Raw genomic sequence first — 21,013 nt, 5'->3', positions numbered from 1 at the left:
GCTATGCTTACATCAACCATCTGCGTTTAAAATAATAATCAATTTAATTGTTTCGGAATCAACCTCCTTATATGTATATATATATATATATATATATATATATATATATATATATATATACATATATATATATATATATATATATATATATGTTTGTGCGTGTGTGTGTGTGTACAGAGAGAGAGAGAGAGAGAGAGAGGGGGGGGAGAGAGAGAGTAAATAGATAAATAGATAGATAGATGGATAGAAAAAAATAACGGAAATAATGAAATCTATCATTATATAAAGAAACGGGGTCTCTTTTTTCCAATGGATTTCCTTATAGGTTTTAAAAGGAAACAGATACTATCTTAGAGAAAAATCTATCGAAATATGTATGCAATTTAAAAGGATTTTTCTCATAATATAAATATATATACATATATATATGTATACACACACACACACACACACACATATATATATATATATATATATATATATATATATATATATATTTCCGGTGGGAAGATATCCAAAATTTGAAAATAATTGAATTTCAATAAGGGCCGTTGATAGTGCTCAATCATAAAAGAGCAACATATATTTTCTTATGTAAATACAGTCAAATCTTTCTACAATGTGCAGACTGTTTCAATCATATTAGATATCATCAGACAACAAAAATTTAAGATACAAAGACTAAAATGTTCCAGACCTTTTCAAATTTTGAGGAGAGAAAATTTGCCATGAAGGCGATGTGCAAAAATAAAAGTTCTTATCCTTTCGTAAGAAATTAATGTTTGCCCATCGCCACTCAAAATGTGTAAAGATCTTGAACCTTTTCAGTTTTTGTACCTCAATTTTCCTCGCCTGATGATATCTAATAAGATTGAAACGGTCTGCACATCGTAGCAAGATATTACTGTATTTACATTAAATATATATATATATATGTGTGTGTGTGTGTGGGTATATATATATATATATATATATATATATATATATATATATATATATATTAAAGATTGTGAACGTATCTATAAAATTAATGGTGCACTTTTTTAAAATCTAAAATACAATTTTTTATAGAAACCTTTACCATATCCCTTCGAACATTTTCAAATACATCTAAAAATGAATGCTTACTTTACAAGGATAATAATTTATAATGACGTGAGTTTGGTCGTATTTTGAGTAGAAACATTTTTGAATAGATTTTTACAATAAAAATAAATCTAGGCGAAACATAAGAGAAATGACATTTACCTGTCACCTTTTAATTTAAGCATTCTAGAATATTCCAGATTTTTACGAAAGGACATTTTTAAAATGCGCACTACTCGAAGCGAATTTTTTTATACACGTATTTGCTTTTAAAAACAAGCTTTTATTTCTGAATCAGTAGAATTACCGGCGTGCTTCTAATTGTTTTGAATAACGATATATACGGAAAAGAGGAGTGCATCAACCCTATTGGGATCCGTGGCTCTTATGATAATACCTTAAGATAAATATATATCACGATCGTATGTACGACATGAAAAGAAACTGAAATCTTAAAGAGATATTTAACATTCAAGCCATCATATGAACTAACACAAAAGAGAACATTACCTGACAAACATACGGTGTCAAGAAACACAAGTGCCATCAAAACAATAGCATTTAAGAAACGATTAGAATGCTAAAAATGTTGCTTCATGTTAAGCCTCTGTAAGAGCAGTACAATGCTGTCCATCCGGTACGAGCCCTTATCTCTAGAAAAAATACAAATGATAAGACAATTGAACAAGATATAACAACAGATTATGACTGTAAAACATTTTTTTAAATCTATCCGGATAGATGTTTTGTTTATTTTTTCGATATCAAATCAAACCAGATGAAATTATTGAGAACAAATAGAAACTTAAACAAGTTTTATAAAAACGCAATTATCTAATGTTATAATTATATACTTCCTTTACAAGTTCTATATATATATATATATATATATATATATTTATATATATATTTATGTATATATTTATGTATATATATATATTTATATATATATATATATATATATATATATGTATACATATTACATATTACATATAAATCACCACTTATCAAGGCCGGAGACCACTCAAATGTTAATGAGTGTATAATGGTATATTATAGTAGAAATAGTTAGTAGTATAAATTTGGTACATTGAGTTACTTAAGAGAACAGTTCAACAAAAATTTGTTTACAATGGTCTTGAAAACAACTAAATTCTAGTAAGCTGGAAAGCAAGAAAACGGGAGAGAGTTCCACAGGCGTACAGTTCTAAGAAATAACCAGTGGTTATAAATCTACGGTTAGTTTTAGCCACAGATAAGCGTGGGGTAAATTATTGAAAATTGTTTCAGATAGATGAGTTGTTTTCGAGAAAGTCTGGCGAAGGGGGCATGGATAGGAGCTCAGACGAGCACTTGCCATGAAATGGACGATAAAGCATAGATAGACTTTCAATGCCTCTTCGCTGGGAAATACGTTTAAGTGAAAATTTGGTGGCAGATCTGAAAACTCATCTTCAGTGGCTGAGGGAGTGGCACCCACTATACAACGAAGTCTATTTTGAACTCTGTCAATGTAGGATAACAGCTTTCTAGCAACTCCTGGCCAGATGTCGCAACAGTACTCCAAACTTGGACGTACCTGTTTTTTTATAGATGGAGAATTGCATCATCTGGAGCTGGCGGAGGCTCCTACTTTTTTCCAGCGAACTTGGCAACAGATTTAGGATATATACAAGCGTTCTGACACTAATTTTGAACGATGATCCACGGCGCAGAAACAATTTTATATTTTCTACTGAAACAAAAGTATCATGGTTCTATCTTTGCAGTGTCACGTGGTAATAATGATGATGAACTGGGTTGCAAAACTCATCGAAATAGATATCAAAATTGTATATACCAGAATCGGATATCCTCACATTCTCGGCTGATTGAGATGCTATATCTTTTACACCCCTTGAGCTATTTGTAAGCCTACATCTGTCTGTCTGTCGGTATTTCTGTATGTTTGTCTGTATGTATGCATTCCTACATAGATATATACATACATACGTACACACAAACAGACAGACAGACAGGGTTATCTTGGCTGCCCCAAAGTGTTCTGCGCCCCTGCATATCAGTGCCCCCCCCACAGGTTGCGATAATCTGCTAAGGACTCCCAACTGTCAACAGGAACATGGAAGCTAACCAGAGTCTCCTTGATGCTATCACGAAAACGTTTTTAGGATTTGTGCTGGGGTCTTTTTCCAAAGCTTGCCGCCCGATCATGGACAGCTTTGGGGCTGTAAGGCGTGTCACCGGGCCATGTTGTCCAAAGTAGGTCTTGTAAATCACATGAGAGCGCATGAGGATAAGGACCCGTTGCTATTAGTTTCATCCAAACCAATGTTCCATGTTAGGGTGTGCAAGTTGGTGGCAGAACTGAAAACTCATCTTCAGTGGCTGAGGGAGTGGCACCTGTCTTACAAGACATTGCAATTATCGTATATGTTTTGCCAAGAATTTCAACATCTTTGCTATATACTTGTGACTTGAATCGTTCCCAAGTTTCGTCAAATGAGATATTAATAAATGAGATCATATGTATATACATGCGCCGAGTAGTAGAAATTTTCAGGTTGGTATCTGAGGGCGTATTAATTAACTGGGAGAGATGTACCCCCAGTATTCGTTAAGGCATTCATCTAGGAAAAGGTAACTCTGATGTAAAACCCTGCGGTCTACTGTATACTCTGTCCTGTAACAGTCATCTGCAACGACAAAGATTAGCAATAATCCCCAAAATGTGGTTGGTTCTACACAAAGCCTTCACCACTATAAACAAATCATCAGTGTGGATTTCCGAGGAACTTAATTTTTGTGGCAGAAGCAAATACAGTAAAATCGACGGGGGATTCTATCATATATATATATATATATATATATATATATATATATATATATATATATATATATATATATATTTCGAAAAGTATATTTCAGCATAAATTTTAGGATTAAATTAGAACATATAAAGAATACAGTGCAATATAACTCTTTTAAAACTCGTTTTCAAGTAACGACTTTTATTTTAATTTAAATTAATTAATTATATTCAAACCATAAAACCTATAGAAATCCAAGGTTTTTGTTCTTTCGTAATATCATATTCTATATAATGATTTTTTTTTTCGTATTAAATAAATTTTTGAAACAGTGCACCTTTTGTACATATTACTAAAATTATGAAACAAGAAACAGATATGGATTCCGGCATTATTATTATAATAGATTAAGAGAGTTACTACATTGTAACGGCAAAGCAAGAAATGAATGAAAATTGGTCCAGTTCAATACAGTTTAAATAATATTTTTGTAATTCCAATCTCCAGCTAATAGTTTTATTGCTGAAATGTAGTTTCCAACAAAAACCTTTTTTATATTTATATAATTCATGCTTTTAGTTAATGTGTAGACGACTTTTCAGAAAAAAAAACATCACTTAAAATTCTAATCAATATTCCATAAACGTATTTCAAAACAGACGTGTTCATTTAGCCCATATAAAGACAACACTTCCTTAAACTGTGATTCTGCGACATTCGCTATCTTTATATAAGTGTAAAATGGAAACCCTTTCGTATGAATTATTAAGAGATTTTTTTTTGGGGGGGTAGTAATTATCGAACTCAATATATTTAAAAAAATTACACTGATGTTCAAATTTATGTAAGCAGAGAAATCACGTGACATGAGATTTTTCGACTTTTAATGGATTTTATCATTTGGAAAGAAGCCATCATTATCGACATATTTTATTGTTTCTTTTTATGTATACAAGAATTTCAGCCTGGTGCTGTCCGGGTGTTTGGAGGTGTATGTTGATAAAAACGCGGTGAATTTTTTTTAAAATTTGACCACTATTATGACCACGTAGCATTTATTGTTTCGCGTCAAATCAAGTTATTAAGTTAGATCTATGTCCAAGGAACCTATATCTAAAATTTCAAATGTTTAGACCCAAAATTGTCAGAAGAGTTTGATAGAGTTCTCAAAGGTCAAATCGTTTAACTTTGACCCATTAGTAGCCAAATTTCTGGCCAAAAACCGATTACAAAGATTTTCCCAAATCTCAGTATCCTGTATATCAAATTTCGAGTCTGTAGACTTAAAATTGACAGAGTTATTGCGTAGGGAAATGTACACAATCACACAGACACACAGACAGACAGACACGTTCACTTTTATAGATATATAGATAGATAGATCACTAGATCTGAACCTGGCATAGATGACGCTTAAACATTTTAATTTATACGTATTTCGAATTTATTATCATGGATTATTATGTATTATATTGTAGCCAATAGATAGTAGTAATTTAAATTTTAACATTTGTGAGATAAATTAAAAAAATAATTACAAAAGTTATATATTAGCGCACGCGTAAAAATTACACGTTTAGTCGACTTACGTTTGCAAAATTCCAATTTTATACAAATTTGTTGCCTAAGCATCTGTTTTAACCGGCTAAACACCCATAAAATAATGGTCCACAAAAAATGCAATCATTTGACTAGCCTCACGCCGTTCTACAAATTTGCGTCTGGAATATTAGTACTAGGAAAATAGACAGACAGACGGACAAGAAGACAAACATACACAGATATAGCGAGTTTTATAAATAAGTATAGAAAGAAATAAAGAGATTTGGTGAAGTGACAGCTCCCTCAATATAAAAATGAAACTGTGTGAAATTACATTAAAAATATCTAGTTCAACGAAACCATAAAGATAATACTACGACCGGTATGTAACAGTAGTGATGATATGAGTTGGAAAATGAAATTACGTATAAATATTTTTTTCTTTCCTGCTTTCCCCCATATTTATTTATAGAAGTATATCTTTAAGTGGTATACATTGCATTTAAAAGAGATGTAACAGCGGGACACAATTTGCGTCGAGTGATTAACTTCGACCATGGAACTTTTTAATTATCTACTTTTTCTTTAAGAGAGACGTTAATTCTAGGGAGGTGAGCCGCAGTAGAGCGTCTGGGAATCATTAGCATTTGCTTCCAATAAGAACATCAGCATTATTTTCTGGCATTCATGAATGGTGAAATCAGAAGTTCAAATAATTTATTATTGAGGCGTAACACTTCCCGTAACACTTTTTCGTTTAACGGATTTATGACTTTCTCACAGCTACCTGCGTGGATATGGGACTCTTCTTTGCAAATTGGATACTCGTAGGTTTTTACACCATAAAAAGAGTACAAATATAAATAGAACTATCTCAAATATTATTATGATATTACTACCGTCTATTTCGACATATGCGGTCCGCCACAACAATAAAATTATTCATCACAGAAAATTTGCTTTTTACGTTGACGTCTTAGTACAGAACAAACCATACTTTTTGGTACAACAGCTAATCTCAGCCGGTTCAATGGCTGCCACAGGTCAGACAGAAGAGCTCTTAATTTACATCAGATTTTAACAAAGTCTTTGTGGGCATCTCTCCCATTAGATACACCCCCCAGATACCAAGCTGCGGTGTGGTACTACAGTGCCTAGCATTCCCAAATAGCCATCCCTGTGGTACTGGCCAGGCTCATCGTTCCTTAAGCTCGGTTATCTGGCGAGAAACTTGATAAGGCCATATTGGCTAAGTCTTGTTATACATTAGTAGGGAAAATATTTCATGATTGGTTGCAGAATTCTACAAGCAAATGCCTGAAAAGTATTCATTATGTATTTTCAAGGAAGAGATAGCAAAGACGTACTAAACGACATGTTCAATAAGGAGTTAATATCTAGGAGAGTATCTCATTCTAAAATTACAAATAATAATCACACCCTAAACGTCCTTGAATTTTCAAATACAGGATGAAAGAATCAATTTATCACCCAAAAAAGCAACAAAAAAATACTGCAACTTTATTTTAAAAAATTATTGAAAAAAATCAATTCACGTCACTTGTAACTTGTAGTAGCAATGACATATATTCAATCTAGCCGCCTTCAGCTTTATCACCGCTATGATAGGGATCCGGAACTAGTAGCATGCCTTTTCTACAAGCGCCGGCGGGAGCTCGGCGAATACTCGGAAGATGGCTACGATCAGGCTGCCTTTGGTGTTGTGGGGGTCATGTTGGTGGTGCTCTCGGCGTATGGCCAAACGAAGTAGCACAGCGGATTCAAATTGGGAAAAAGGGGGATTCAATAAAAGAATAGTACAAAGTCGTAGTATCCCTGAAGCCAAGCCTAGATCTATTTGGACTTGTGAGCTGACACAGAGTCCTGATGCCACACCCATGGCCTAGCGTCCGTCCATTGGATGGCACCAGGAGATCACCACACTCTTTAGCATATCAAGATACGCTTTGATGTTGACTTTCAAGCCGACGTCAAAGATGTGAGGTGGCCTGATATTACCCTAACTTGAAACCACACCAAAAACTGGCCGGAAACTTCATGAAACTGTGCCCTCAAGCGTTGAACCGTCCCGAATTGCATTTTGAGAGTGCTGTCAATGGTCCTGTTGTCATAACTTGGGTCACTAGATTGTTGAACATTGTGTCACTTTCAGACATGATAGAAGGCTCCTATTGCTCTTGGGATTTGTGCACAACTGTCTAACTAGTATATAGTCGACAAAAAAAATAAAAATAAAAAATAACGGTTTTCATCAAACAATAAGGAAATCATGACCTTCTCTAATGCGACAATTATATCGTTCCACTCTATATACGGTAGTTTAGTAATTTCACTTTAAATGCATTACACATATTCAAAGAATCTTCCGAGATTTTATTCTCTTCAGAATTCAGAGCTTTAGTCAAAAGCGCCAAAGTAACATGGTGAATTGAGCAAGTTATTTGCACAACGTTTCAATCGATGTAACCTCCGACCGTTTTGAAGTGTATTTCGATGAACTTCCAAATTATTTTGTCTTCGTCATATCATGTGAAAATTCCATTACAAATTAATAAAAAAGATATAAAAAATTAATGATTCCATTTAAATTCAAATTCTTGACTGTCTTCCTTGGCGCAATTTTATCGTCTTATTTAAATTAAGATTACATTAATTTTATCATTGTATAAATTACAAGGCCAACATTCAATCGTCCTACACTTTTAATAAGAACAGTATCCATTAATACGTCTAGATGCGCTGTTTATTTAAAATAATTATTATTCCGAAATGGTCACCCATTTAAGTGCTAGGCAAGTTCAATAATTTTAACGAGATCAGTATCTATTAACAAACCTGAATCTGACTCATTCTATCCCGGGAAACATTGGGTTGCCTTTCTAGGAGCATATGCTTTATAATGAAATACGTATTTTCTGATTATGTGTATGTCCGTCAATAACTGTTAAACTACAAAAGACATACGTGCACAACTTACCTATTTGAATGAAGTATGATTGAAAGCACGTTATGATAATAAAATATAATTTAAATTAACTTCTCGACATTTGGAAAAATATTAGTTGATAAATACTTCTTTGATACTTACAAGTACTGATCTTAAACAAATAAATGAGCTCAAACAATTAGCTCCTTAAGTTTCTCGTTGTTCTCCATTTTGATTCGTTCTTTTTATTATATTAGCCAATTGCTAAAGGGAATGGACGGAGAAAAGGCGGAAAAGCAGACACGCAACTGGGGAAAAGATTGGGTCAGTAATAAAGTACTAAAGTCGTTAATAAAACCTTCAATAAGATTTAACATCAAACATATAAAAGTTTAAGTCAACGTTTATAAAAGAATAATAAATATTAAATAAACTCGAAACGTAATGAATCGATAAAACGCCAAACGCGTTGATAATAACATCTTGAATACGGTTTTATATTCAAAATGTAAGATCTATATCTAATCCAAATGTTTTCATCAGGTACTTTCTAAATTTTCACAGTATTCACCAGAGTGATGCTTAAAGCTTTGCAATGAGTGTTTCGCGTCACTGAAAAGAGCTTTTTCTACGAAGTATTAACAACCTACATAATCTTTTGGTGAATATTACACATTTGTAAATTGCTTGGGATCCAATATCACACGCTTATCTATGAGTAATGCTGAAATGTAAACCCTTAAAATTGCTTTGAATTAAAAAGAATGATACTATCCATTATTGAATATTTATTCCTGCTTATTATAAACTGTAAACACTCTTTTCTGTAAGCAATACTGCACATGGAACATGGTCATCTGCTGGTATTGCGTATTCAACGCTTATGGCTTGATAAACTCTATCATTCGTGCTTAAACGTAAACACTTATGACTGCTTATGTTTAACGCTTTCTTATGATTGGTGCTAAGTATTTAACACACACATATATATATATATATATATATATATATCTGCTTGATATTCTATATTAAACGCTTATCTAAAATAAATGTTGGATATTTACCAACTCCTTCTGCTTGATATCAATGGTTACCTACGTATATATATATATATATATATATATATATATATATATAAATGAAGTTTAAACCTGAAGGGGGTCGAAGGGTTAAATGACTGAAATGGTGTGCTAATAACACCCAAGATGAGCATAATTGTCCGAGTAATTAAAATATTACAAACACACAAACACACACACACACACACACACATATATATATACACGTGTAGAAAAATATATAAAGTATATATAATCAAAACGACACAAACATATATTTATTTATATATATATATGTATGCATGTATATATACGTGTGTTGTATATGTGTATATATATATATGTATGTATAAATATATGTTTGTGTTGTTTTGATTATTCGTACAATTATTCTCATCTTGGGTGCTATTGGCACATTGTTTTGGTCGATGAACCCTTCCGACCGTCTTCAGGTGTAAACTCCATATTTTTTCAACTATAGAAAAAATACAAAAACACACGTACCATGTCTATCCACGGTTTCGTAAAAAAAAAATTGCACTAATATTGACAATTTACAGAAGGGTGCAGTAAAACATTGAATCATGGGAAACTCTTACAAATTACCCTAGTGAACCATTAATTTGACTACATCTTTTAATTTACGGACACATCATCATATCCAAAGTTGGATTTCTTGCAATCCAGAGTTAACCCCCATTTTCCTTAGTTTAAAATAAAAACATAAAGGTTACAGCTGACGAAGGTTCTAGGTTTCATCCGCCGAAACGTTATGCGAATAACACCCAAGAACAATTAAAACCATTCATTATCTAAACAATTCAGAACTGCAGCAATATATATATATATATATATATTAATATACATATATATATATATATATGCATATAGTCTTATAATCTTATAAATACAAGACTGATAAATTAAAAAATTAAAAAAATGTATCCATTTTAAATGTGGAAATTGATGAATTGCACAGGTAAGAAATTCATTTTTATAGTATGAAAAGGTTAGTAATTGCAATTAAGAATAGAAAACTGGATCAAATGTTTGAAACATGTCTTCTTCCTAAGATTAAGGGTGGTGGTGTTTGATCAACACTACTGGGGAGCCATGATGTAATATACTGGTTTGTTTTTAAATCCCCGAAACAGTGTTTCATGGTAAACAACTGATGATCCCTTGAAAAATAAATTATTGGTATTATAGTAAATTCGAGAGCGAGTTGATGCAGTGATTGCAGGTGATTAAATGACTTACTGACTAGATGGTTTTCTAACGAATGATAAAACATATTTTTTGTATAGTTTTAAAGGTTAAAAACTTCCAAGACTATATATATATATATATATATATATATATATATATATATATATATATATATATATATATATATATATATCAGTAGTTGACTGTTGACCTATTCTGTTTGCTGCTTCCTCAAAACTATTAAGCGTCGGTATTTAAATCTTATAAACGCATAATTGTAAATTGTATGTTACACATTTATCTACAATTAATTTTGAAAACCATCTGGATGTGAACGATTTTTTATACGCCGTATATATAATATAGATAGGTTTTTAACATTTTATATACCCGGTTAAAGATATTCAAGAGTTATAACTAAGTAATTTAACGAAGTTATTATGAGTGCTCAATAAAATACGAGCGAGATACATTTTATTAATATAAACAAATTTACATGGTAACGACACTGGACATGCTGATGTTTCGGACAGTTGGTTGGTTAAAATCACAAGTTTTCATCAGACAACTTAATAAATGGTAGCTTTCCAGAGAAGAAACGCGTCTTCAAATGAAGAAGAAAAAACAGTGCTGTTTACTTAAGATATAATGTTATTAAATTTAAAGAGTGGGGAAGTGGGGCAATGTGACACACACACACACACACACACACACACACACACACACACACACATATATATATATATATATATATATATATATATATATATACGGTTTAGAATATTAAGCATTCATAGAGTTTATTTTTTATTAAATATTTAACTTTAGTTAATATCGAATACAAGAATCTTTTATTCGTAAACGAATATAAAATACTTTTTTTTGTTTTTTTTACATGGGAGTTACCACTTATCAAGGCCTGGAGTTCACTCAAGGATAAGGGTTATTGCGTGTACAGTAATCCATGGGATATCGTAGTAATCGTTAGGAATGGAGATTTGATAAATTGGATTACAAGAGGCGGTTTATCAGGAATTTGTTTACGTTTAACTTGAAGACATCCAAGTTTTAGTCAGATGAGAAACAGGCAAACGGAAGAGAGTTCTACAGGCGTGCACTTCTAAGAAAGAAGATGTGTTCATGGAATCTACGTTTTGATTAAGGCACAGATAAAGAGTGGGGAAAACTTTTGGCACTGCTCTCAGGGAGATTGGTGATTTTCGTGAAGGATTGGCAAGAGGGGACCAGAGATTGGGGCTCGGACGAGCACTTGCCATGAAAATAACGATAAAACAAAGACAGGCTCGTAACGTCTTTTCTGTGGGAGATAGATTGCAGGGAAGAAAAAAGGGTATCCCCCACTAAGCTGCGATGTCTATTTTGTACTCTGTCAAGGCAGGATAGGCTTGTTTAGCAGCTCCTTTCCCGATGTATCAGCAGTCTTGGACGTACTTGGTGTTTGTATAGATAGATTATTTCATCAGCAGTGAGATATTTACTGGAGCGGTAGAAGGATCTCACCATTTTTCCATCGACCTTGGCAAGCAACAGATTTGAAAGAGTTACGCGCAAGGTCCGGTGTTTAATCGAACCAATCTTCTAGGTTTAGAACACTTTAAGCTATAAAGATTCCCGAAGAGTTATGTCGGCCTTCTATGAAAGCGGCGCCTCACATGATTAGTGTTAAAGAGAATCAAGAGCATGGAAGTGTAGACTTCCTTAAATTAAACAGGAGTATACATCACTCCAGCAGAATGATCATTTAAAGCGTATACCCATCAAACAGCAATACTTAAATTTGGTATTAAACCCTAATTAATAATGTTGTATATTAAACACATTTGATACACACATCGAATATAGAACACCTATATAACCGCTACCAAATATAAAACACATATCATTTTATTTAAAATTAAAATCTTAATTTAATTGCTGCTAGGTATTTAATACTGTAATAAATTACCAACATTAACACATTCTACTTAGTAAGGAATTTAAAAATGTGATCCATAATTTGTGTTCAAAATGTTAAACTCCTATGGAGTGATGAATAGTTTTAAATCTGAACCACGACAATTAAGAACCATATAATATCGGAGGCACAAGTCATTGATCTTCAGCGATGTTCTACGAACTGGTGTTGGATATGTAATATAGCGACGGCCATTTCAATGCAGAAATGTGCTCACAAAAATATTCCAGATGGGTTGGGATCAACATTCTTATGTCCCAATAAAACTGACTGAAATTGTATTTATCACAAAAAACATGGCCAGGAATTATTAATTGCGCAACGCACAATAGAAAAGAATAATGTAATATCTTGATTTCCAGGAATCTCGATTGATGTCTGTCTAAGAGAAAAAAACAAACAAACAAACAAAAAACAGAAGTAAGCAGACCCAGCGGCGAGCGTGATTGTCATCTTCACATCTATCCGTTATCGACCCACACGCTAATCAACCTCACACCACTAACCTCTCTGTCTATCATTGTTGATGAACAAGACGATTAATTGTAAATAAAACGTTTATGTTGATAAATTCGTCTCTGGGTTGATTTTGAGAATAACAGCAAAACTATTGTCAGTGTGTTTATATGATTTTAACAATAATTTGATAGTGCACGCTGCGTAAACTTGAATGCCTACTAGACACCATAATTTGGTGTTTTCAGTCTCTCTGTATTAGGGGTTTGTCAGGGTAAACATACTGACATGAGGATATTTCTAACAGGAAGTAAACACTGACTAAATATTTTTTAAAAAGACAAAAACAAATAAAGGTATAAATGAAGGAAAATACTGGCAGGCCGGCACCCAGGATGAAAAGAGCCCCTCACCTCGTTCATGCACAAGACGGGAGAGGTAAGCAAGGGTGCAAACCTTCATTTCTCTGAGAGTTACAGTATTCCAACACCAAAAACAAACCGGAATCAGCCATCAGGCATTGATAAAAAGGACCTCGGGCCCCTACCACCAACAACTGCAGCAACCAAAAAAACAAAGGACCTTGTGCTCCTTTGTTTTTTTTTTGGTTGCTGCAGTTGTTGTTAAAACCCTCGCCATTGATGCTACTCAAAAGAAAGTACTGCTGTTTTGCTACCATTATTCAAAGCAAAACGTCAAACCAGGTGTTACTCAAGAGAATAAGACAATTAGATATGCAAGCACCAACACAACACTGGCTCAGAATGGAGGAAACATAGAGTTCGAGATGCAGTTCGGGCTCAGGTAGAAGCCGATTCAATCCGACTAGAATGATGACTGTTAACATTCAAGTACAAGGTAGTGTAATGGTCGGTTCTCTTTCCGCAAAAACATTATTATTGTTATAGTTTAAGGAAATGATAAAAAAGCTTAGTTCGTAGTAATTTCCTTAAATGGGTGTCACTCTGCATGGGACAGAAAAAAAAAATTACACTAGTCTCCAATATAAAACTTATATAAAAAACGCATTAGTCAAGAATGTTCTTTCACTTTCGGTCGAGTATAGGGCATATATTATACTTCTAATCTGGCCAGAACGTTAGGAATAACGCGAAGGTATTTGAGGTTATCAAGCCCTGATCCTTATTCGATATTACGTACATATTGTCACAATAATTCAAATAATCATCACATTGTATAAATCCAAAGATTGACTTTGGTTTCTGCGATATTTATCTAATCAGAATTCTTTCTAGGAACCCATCGAATATCGAGACTATTCTAGCTTATATCTGTCATGATTTGTATTTCAGTTGGTTCAATAATATTATATTACTCTACTTATAAGTACTGTTTCATAAAATATCTTACTTTCTTTTTATTATTGCGTTCTAAATATGCGCTGTTTCAATTTACGAATTCATACATTTGCTAGAATGGTAGGTTCCAACCATGGCTATTCGAAAATTAAAATGCATTTCAAAATTTTTTGCGGCCCAACTCCCTACACAATACCCCTGATGGTTTTGTACCTGATAGTAGCCCCTACAACAAAGTGGCAACGACCCTTGTTCGGGATGAAAATGCAATAAAAAACAAAAAAAACAAAAAAACAATAATAATCTACCGAAGATAGACCTGCCAAAATTAAAATGTTAGAATTACACTTTTAATCAAAATATTTTTGTTGGTTATGAGGTTCTCTAAAAGAGTAGGGATCTTCTAGTCACACTAAGATGTAGACATGTTATTCATATCCATTTATTTCAACAAGGAGGACAATTTGAAGGTTGTCAACATCCTAATTGCACGTGGTATTAGTGAAGCCAACTGGATTCGAACTTGAAACACCTAGGTCGTCAGTCATTGTCGGTTTCGTCAATCAGTTGATCACCGTCATTTCCAAATAATCTCAGTGAACGAAACTTCAATATAAAAGATATAATTATTAGCATAGATGCGAACAAAAGTAAAATCCAATCTAAAAAGGAGTTGTACTCGTATACAATCTTAATTCAGAATGTTTTTTTAAATGTTCTTGCGATGTACTGCTAAGCTTAATCCTGGTGGAGTGTGTTGCATGGAAAATGGATTCAGATAGTGTAAGCGGCTTTTTTTCTCTATATGAGTCGCAACAATTGACATCACAGGTGATGTGTTGATCGCGGGTATGCTGCGTGTTCACAATACGTGCGACTTCCTAATTCATTGCGTCGTATTTTACGATAAGTATTTTAAATACTTTAAGCATTAATCAATTGCTGATGTCCGTTGTTAAAATCCACTTCAGGTTTATAAGATGTGATTGCGTAGTTTTTTGTTGTTGTTTTTTTTCATCGGGATTTAAGGCGTGACTAATAAAAGCATTGCCGAGAGATGGATTGACTGTAGGAAAAGGATAAATTATGTACAAACAACAGGTAACACGGAAAGTACGCGAATCTAATAAAATAAATTTAGATTTTATTATTTTTTTTACACACTTTCTATTTTGTCCCAAGATATTATTTGTTAGCAGAAATCGAATGTGCTGATATGTCATCCTGCGTCTAGATTAAATAAAAATTTCAATTATAAAACGGATCAATAATAAGCTGCTATTTGCCAGATGTCTTTAGGATAAATAGTAAACGTATCTGTGACCCGTCTTCTACTTATTCTATTTCGATTCTATTCTAAAATTCGCAACTGTGACAAATATATTAAGATCTTTCATGAGCAAATATAATTAATTTCCTTTTACTGCCTTCTCCAAGCTTTCCTCGTACATCATTAATATGGCTCATTTATCGATATTCCGGTCTATATTGTCAACAAGAAAACAATATGTGTTTCAATTTAATTTCTTTCAAAATATAATTTGTCCACTTCGGTAGAATTTTTAATAATTTACATATTAGTAGTAGTTAATTTCAAAATGTTGTGGGAAAGGATGGAAAAACAATATTTATGATCTATTTACAAGAGAAATTGTTTTGCAATTAACAGAATATGGGGTTCTGGCCACCTGCACTTTAACAAAACATGGCAAACTCTTTTATATAGTCTATAATATGTATTGTTATTGCGAGTCTACTGCAGTAATGAAAATGTTTGGAATGAAAGTTTCAGAAATAAACAGAAGACAATATCTGTCACATGAAATTCACGGTTAATTCATATTTTTGCGCATCTCGTTACAGCTGGTGTTTATTCGCAACAATGTGGCCATGCATCCTTTTTTGTCGTTTACTAACTGATGTTTTCCAGTTTTCTATATTTAATATATAGGTGCTATACCTATTTTCTTAGTGTAATTATTTCGCTCAGACATGTGGCATTCCTGTTTTTTAGAATAAGCAGACATAATTGACAAGTGACACTCTAATTTTACAATATTAACAAGACACAATTCTTCAACTGATGCATACGGCATCTCCGTTTTACAGTAGCATTTTACCCAATTATATATGGTGTGTATTTGTTTTACTGTATGCATCTGATGTAATATAAATAGAGTCAGTACGATCGGCAAGTTCATTTAGGCCAAAAATATCTAATTAATATAGATATACACATAATCACAGATCGTTAAATGTGATACGATGCTTATTATAGTCAACAAACCATTAACTTCCGGAAGATTTTTAATTAGCTTTCTTTAACAGAAGATCATACGCTGAGGTGGACTATTATAGCGTATATCTATTGTGATTGGTATTTCAATTGGGCCAATAATATTAAAATATCGTACTTATAAGTATTGTTTCTTAAAATATATTACTTTCTCATTATTATTGCGTTCTACATATGCGCTGTTTCATTTTACGAATTTATACATCTTGCTAGAATGTCAGGTTAAAACCATGGCTATTCGAAAATGAACATGCATTTAAAAATAATGATAATCTGCCGAATATGGGCCTACCAAAATAAAAACGTTAACATAAAACTTTTAATTCAAATAAGTTTTTTGGTTATAAGCTCCTCTAAAAGAGTTTTTTTTAGTCACACTAAGACGTAGAAATGTTATTCATATCTGCTTATATCAACATCTGGAAGCCTCCGTTCAGTCTTGAAAAACAATGGATACACCCTGGCAAGTTAGCTGCGAGTGAACGTTGTGCGGTAAGGGTTGCGCAATACCCAACCACTCCACCCTGAATTCATACTGCTTGAGTCCAGTGGGAAGGAGAATTCCAGGACGACCCATTTAGTACTGACCAGGTTCAACGTTGCTTAACTTCAGTGGTCTAAGAGGCACCGGTGCGTCAATGTCATTATGCTGTATATAACGATAAAGAATAGAGATTTTGACCTATCTACTTGATGTTTCAATTTCACAATTCTGCTAAAAATAGCTGATATAAAAGTGTTTCTGCATTAACGATTATCATGCGACCGATAAAGAGGATTGATTGAAGCTGAAAATAAAACAATAGTTCAGCCATTTTGTTTTAAATGTCTCCCTTGTTGTAGAAATTAAATCAATGCGAATGACCTGAAAATACTTTAAACGTAGTTGACTTCGGCATTCCAGGGTTTATTCCGTCGCTATGAACCTCAGGCGTAAATAAGTTCCAGTCTATTCTAGATTTGGATTAAACAATTTAAATCAGTACTGTTACGGCCTTGGTTATTATTCTTATTTCGATCGATTTCACCTCAAAGTTTTTAAACAGGAATGTGTACATAATTTTTAACTAATTCCTATACGTAGGAAGATTGGACGGGATCCGTCAGGCATGGCATAAAGCGATTCTTAATTATTTTTTTAATATCGCCTTTAATGAAGATTGAATGTCGGACCTTAAAGATCGTGACCTTGAACTAATAATACTTAAAATTTTATCCGTTGTACCAGGATGACATGCACCAGACATATCGATTTTTCATTTCGATAAAACACCCCTAAAATTGCCAGACGCCGCATCTGTGTTGCAATAACATCCAGTATAATAACTGTAATAAAAAAAAAAACAATATTTTATCAATAGAAAACTTTAAATAGTAATGAGATTAATTATTTGGAAATGAAATAGAGTTTCCTTTTATGTGCAAGAGTTACGTAGTATTTTTATCCACTGATTGGAAAATATTTGTGTATATATGTTCATCTCGGTGTGTGATTTTTCCTGCCACGGTTTGTTACAGTTACGTCTTTATTGGTGCCATACTAGCAAAGTCCCGCGATTCGCAGGTATCCGAGCGTGCAGCAAAATCTCGGCCTTTGACTTTGACCTTCACCACCGATATGTCGGAGACCATCATCATGTGATGTTGGGTCATGATCGATCAAGTGGGGTGGGTTGGAGGAGAGTATTTATACATAGGCCTTTGCATTAACCTTTGATTTTCTCCTTGGAAAATGGTGTGCACCGTTTCTAGCTGGAGCACTATCATCATGCCAGGTTTGGTCATGATCGGTCAGTAGTGTGTGCTGTAGACTACACATATATAGGCTATGTCATTGACTTTAGACCTAACTCTTGGAAAATGGTGTGCACAATCCCTAGTTAGGGAATCATCATCATGCCAGATTTGGTCATGGTCGATCCAGTTGTTTGGACTGTAGGATAGTTCTACTCTCCCTCCCTCTATCCCTCTCCCCCTCTTTCTCTACCTCTCTCACACACGCACACACTCACATACACGAACGCTATTGCTTGATATATAGAGAAGGACTTACTAGACGATCAGTGAACAAACTGGTATTGCCATGTGTAGAGTTTCGCTTTTGAAGTAGTTAATGCAAAGTAAAGCTTGTATTTTACACGTTTTTCTGTTTCGTTCAATAATATTACTTTTCTCTGCAACCTGCTTTGCTGGATGATAATTACTCATTAAAACGGAATTTGCGACAATGATATTTAATATAAAAAGATTCTCTAATTTATTATGCGGCAAAAACGTTAATCATTTAGTTATTAGGTTTTCTTACTATAGAATGTACGTCTTCTTATATTATTTCACTTGCGCTGACTATACTTCTTATTTGGGAAGGTATTTATACAATCATTTGGCAAATTTAACCTCAAATCAGACGAACTCTAGAACAGAAATTTGTAACTGAAATTTGATTAAAGTCATAAAAAGAGCTTAATCACATTTCATAAATCCTGACCAATAAAACCTCTTAAACAATTCTTACTTCTATTCTTTGAATCGCCCGTATTGATCATTGAACCTTTAACCCCCAGAATATTGTCACATAAAACTGATTATTATTCATGGCTGGCGTAGATTTTCAAAATTGAGAATATTTATGGCTTACTCTGAGCACTATGACACTTCGAAGAAGGACTTATATTTAACCCACAGAATATATTATTTTCGAGATGTTAGCCTTGACTGGTTTGGGATGTTAATTTATTAGTAGGTTATTCGTGGTTATTTTCGCATATGGTAAGGATTCTAGCCTCACATAACAAGCTTACCTAGATTGTGTATAAATGTGTCACGTTATGCTCTCAACCGGATGAATTAGACAGGAGAGGAATTTTTGTTTGACCACTACTATAGCATGAATTCAATTATCGTTTGATGCATATGAAAATCACTGGTGTTAAATGCTGGAGCCATCTATGAAGATAGAGACTCTATACATGATAGAATGTTTCTTTTTTTGGTGAACGTCTGCCAAAATTCACTTCCGGGTGCCAATGGAAACACGAATTAATCCCCTTCGAAAAATTACTCAATAAAACCAATATACTTAGTTTAAAGGTTTTAGAAATTGTAGTTTGAAGTACCGAGCGTTAGAGTCACATCCTGCGTTTTTATATAATATGATAAAAAGACATAACAAAAGCAATAATTCGGTAAAAAAAAACCTTGTCTGATGCAAACAAAATACTCGGGTAAAAAGATAAAAGTCGTGTCATATGATTATGTGTTCGATTATTGTAACAACGTTTTTTTTTTAATTTATAGAATACACTAGCGGGAATGGGACTGACCTTGTCTGGTCATAAAATACGCTTAAATATTATATTTTAATTCATGCAGATTTTGTAGATATTATTATTGAGCCGTTATTTCAAGAGTAAAAAAAAAGTATTTGGGTGTTATCAACTACACTCGAAACCGAAAGGAAAACTTTAGTATTAAAAGCTGGTGGCGTTACCACTTTTCGAACGAGACAGGCATATAAGCTGATAAAAATACACTAATATGAATGTACAAAATGTATAATGTCCTTATTTTTATTTTAGACGCTTAAAAACTATTTTAACCGGCTAAAGACCCGTAAAAGAACGGCCCATAAAAAATCCAATTATTTGAGACGTCTGCGACTTTTACTTACGGTGGAGATAGAGTTTGAACATATGGAGACAGACAGACAGACATATTGAGTTTTATAAATTTAGGAGAAAATATAGAAACGCCTATTGAATCTATTTATCTATGGCGTTCAGTCTGGATTGTTTCCTATATATGACCGGGTAAATCATGTGACTACATTAGGATACAGGGATATTTTATTTGACTTTATCTGATTAATTCACAATATTGTGCAGAATCTTTCAATTTATTTATTAAATTGCCTTTTACTGGATGTAAAAGAAAATCGATTTAGTAGGAATTTTCAAAAATAACAACAACCTGTATTAAATAAATTAAAAAGTTATTAATTATTATCATTTTTAATGGAAACATGAAATAAACAATCAAATTATCGTCTAAATGTAAAACTCTTAAATATTGAATACAATGCAATTTTATTTCAGAGTAAACGTTAAACAAAACAAAAGCATAAGTATTAAATACAATTAATACAAGATACCTCGAAGCTACAAAAATGAAAAAGAAAAGAATATTTAATAATTTAATTAAACATGAAAAAATTTTAAAATGATATCGTTAAAATTATTTTCAATATATCCAGGACTTAAACACTTATAATTACGCCACTTCCGGAAATACACAAATTGAAAAAATATATAAAATATAG

General features: G+C 33.0%; 1 protein-coding gene across 4 annotated transcripts in view; it reads left to right on the top strand.

The window, feature by feature from the left end:
• LOC145252815 (neuronal acetylcholine receptor subunit alpha-10-like) overlaps nt 1-21,013 on the top strand; it is a 979,766-nt gene that overhangs the window by 857,223 nt on the left and 101,530 nt on the right. The window lies entirely within an intron of this gene.

Source organism: Euprymna scolopes, chromosome 29 (assembly GCF_053919585.1).
Source record: "Euprymna scolopes isolate OS-2025 chromosome 29, ASM5391958v1, whole genome shotgun sequence".
Lineage (NCBI taxonomy): Eukaryota > Metazoa > Mollusca > Cephalopoda > Sepiida > Sepiolidae > Euprymna > Euprymna scolopes.
This window is presented reverse-complemented; position numbering and strand designations above follow the sequence as displayed.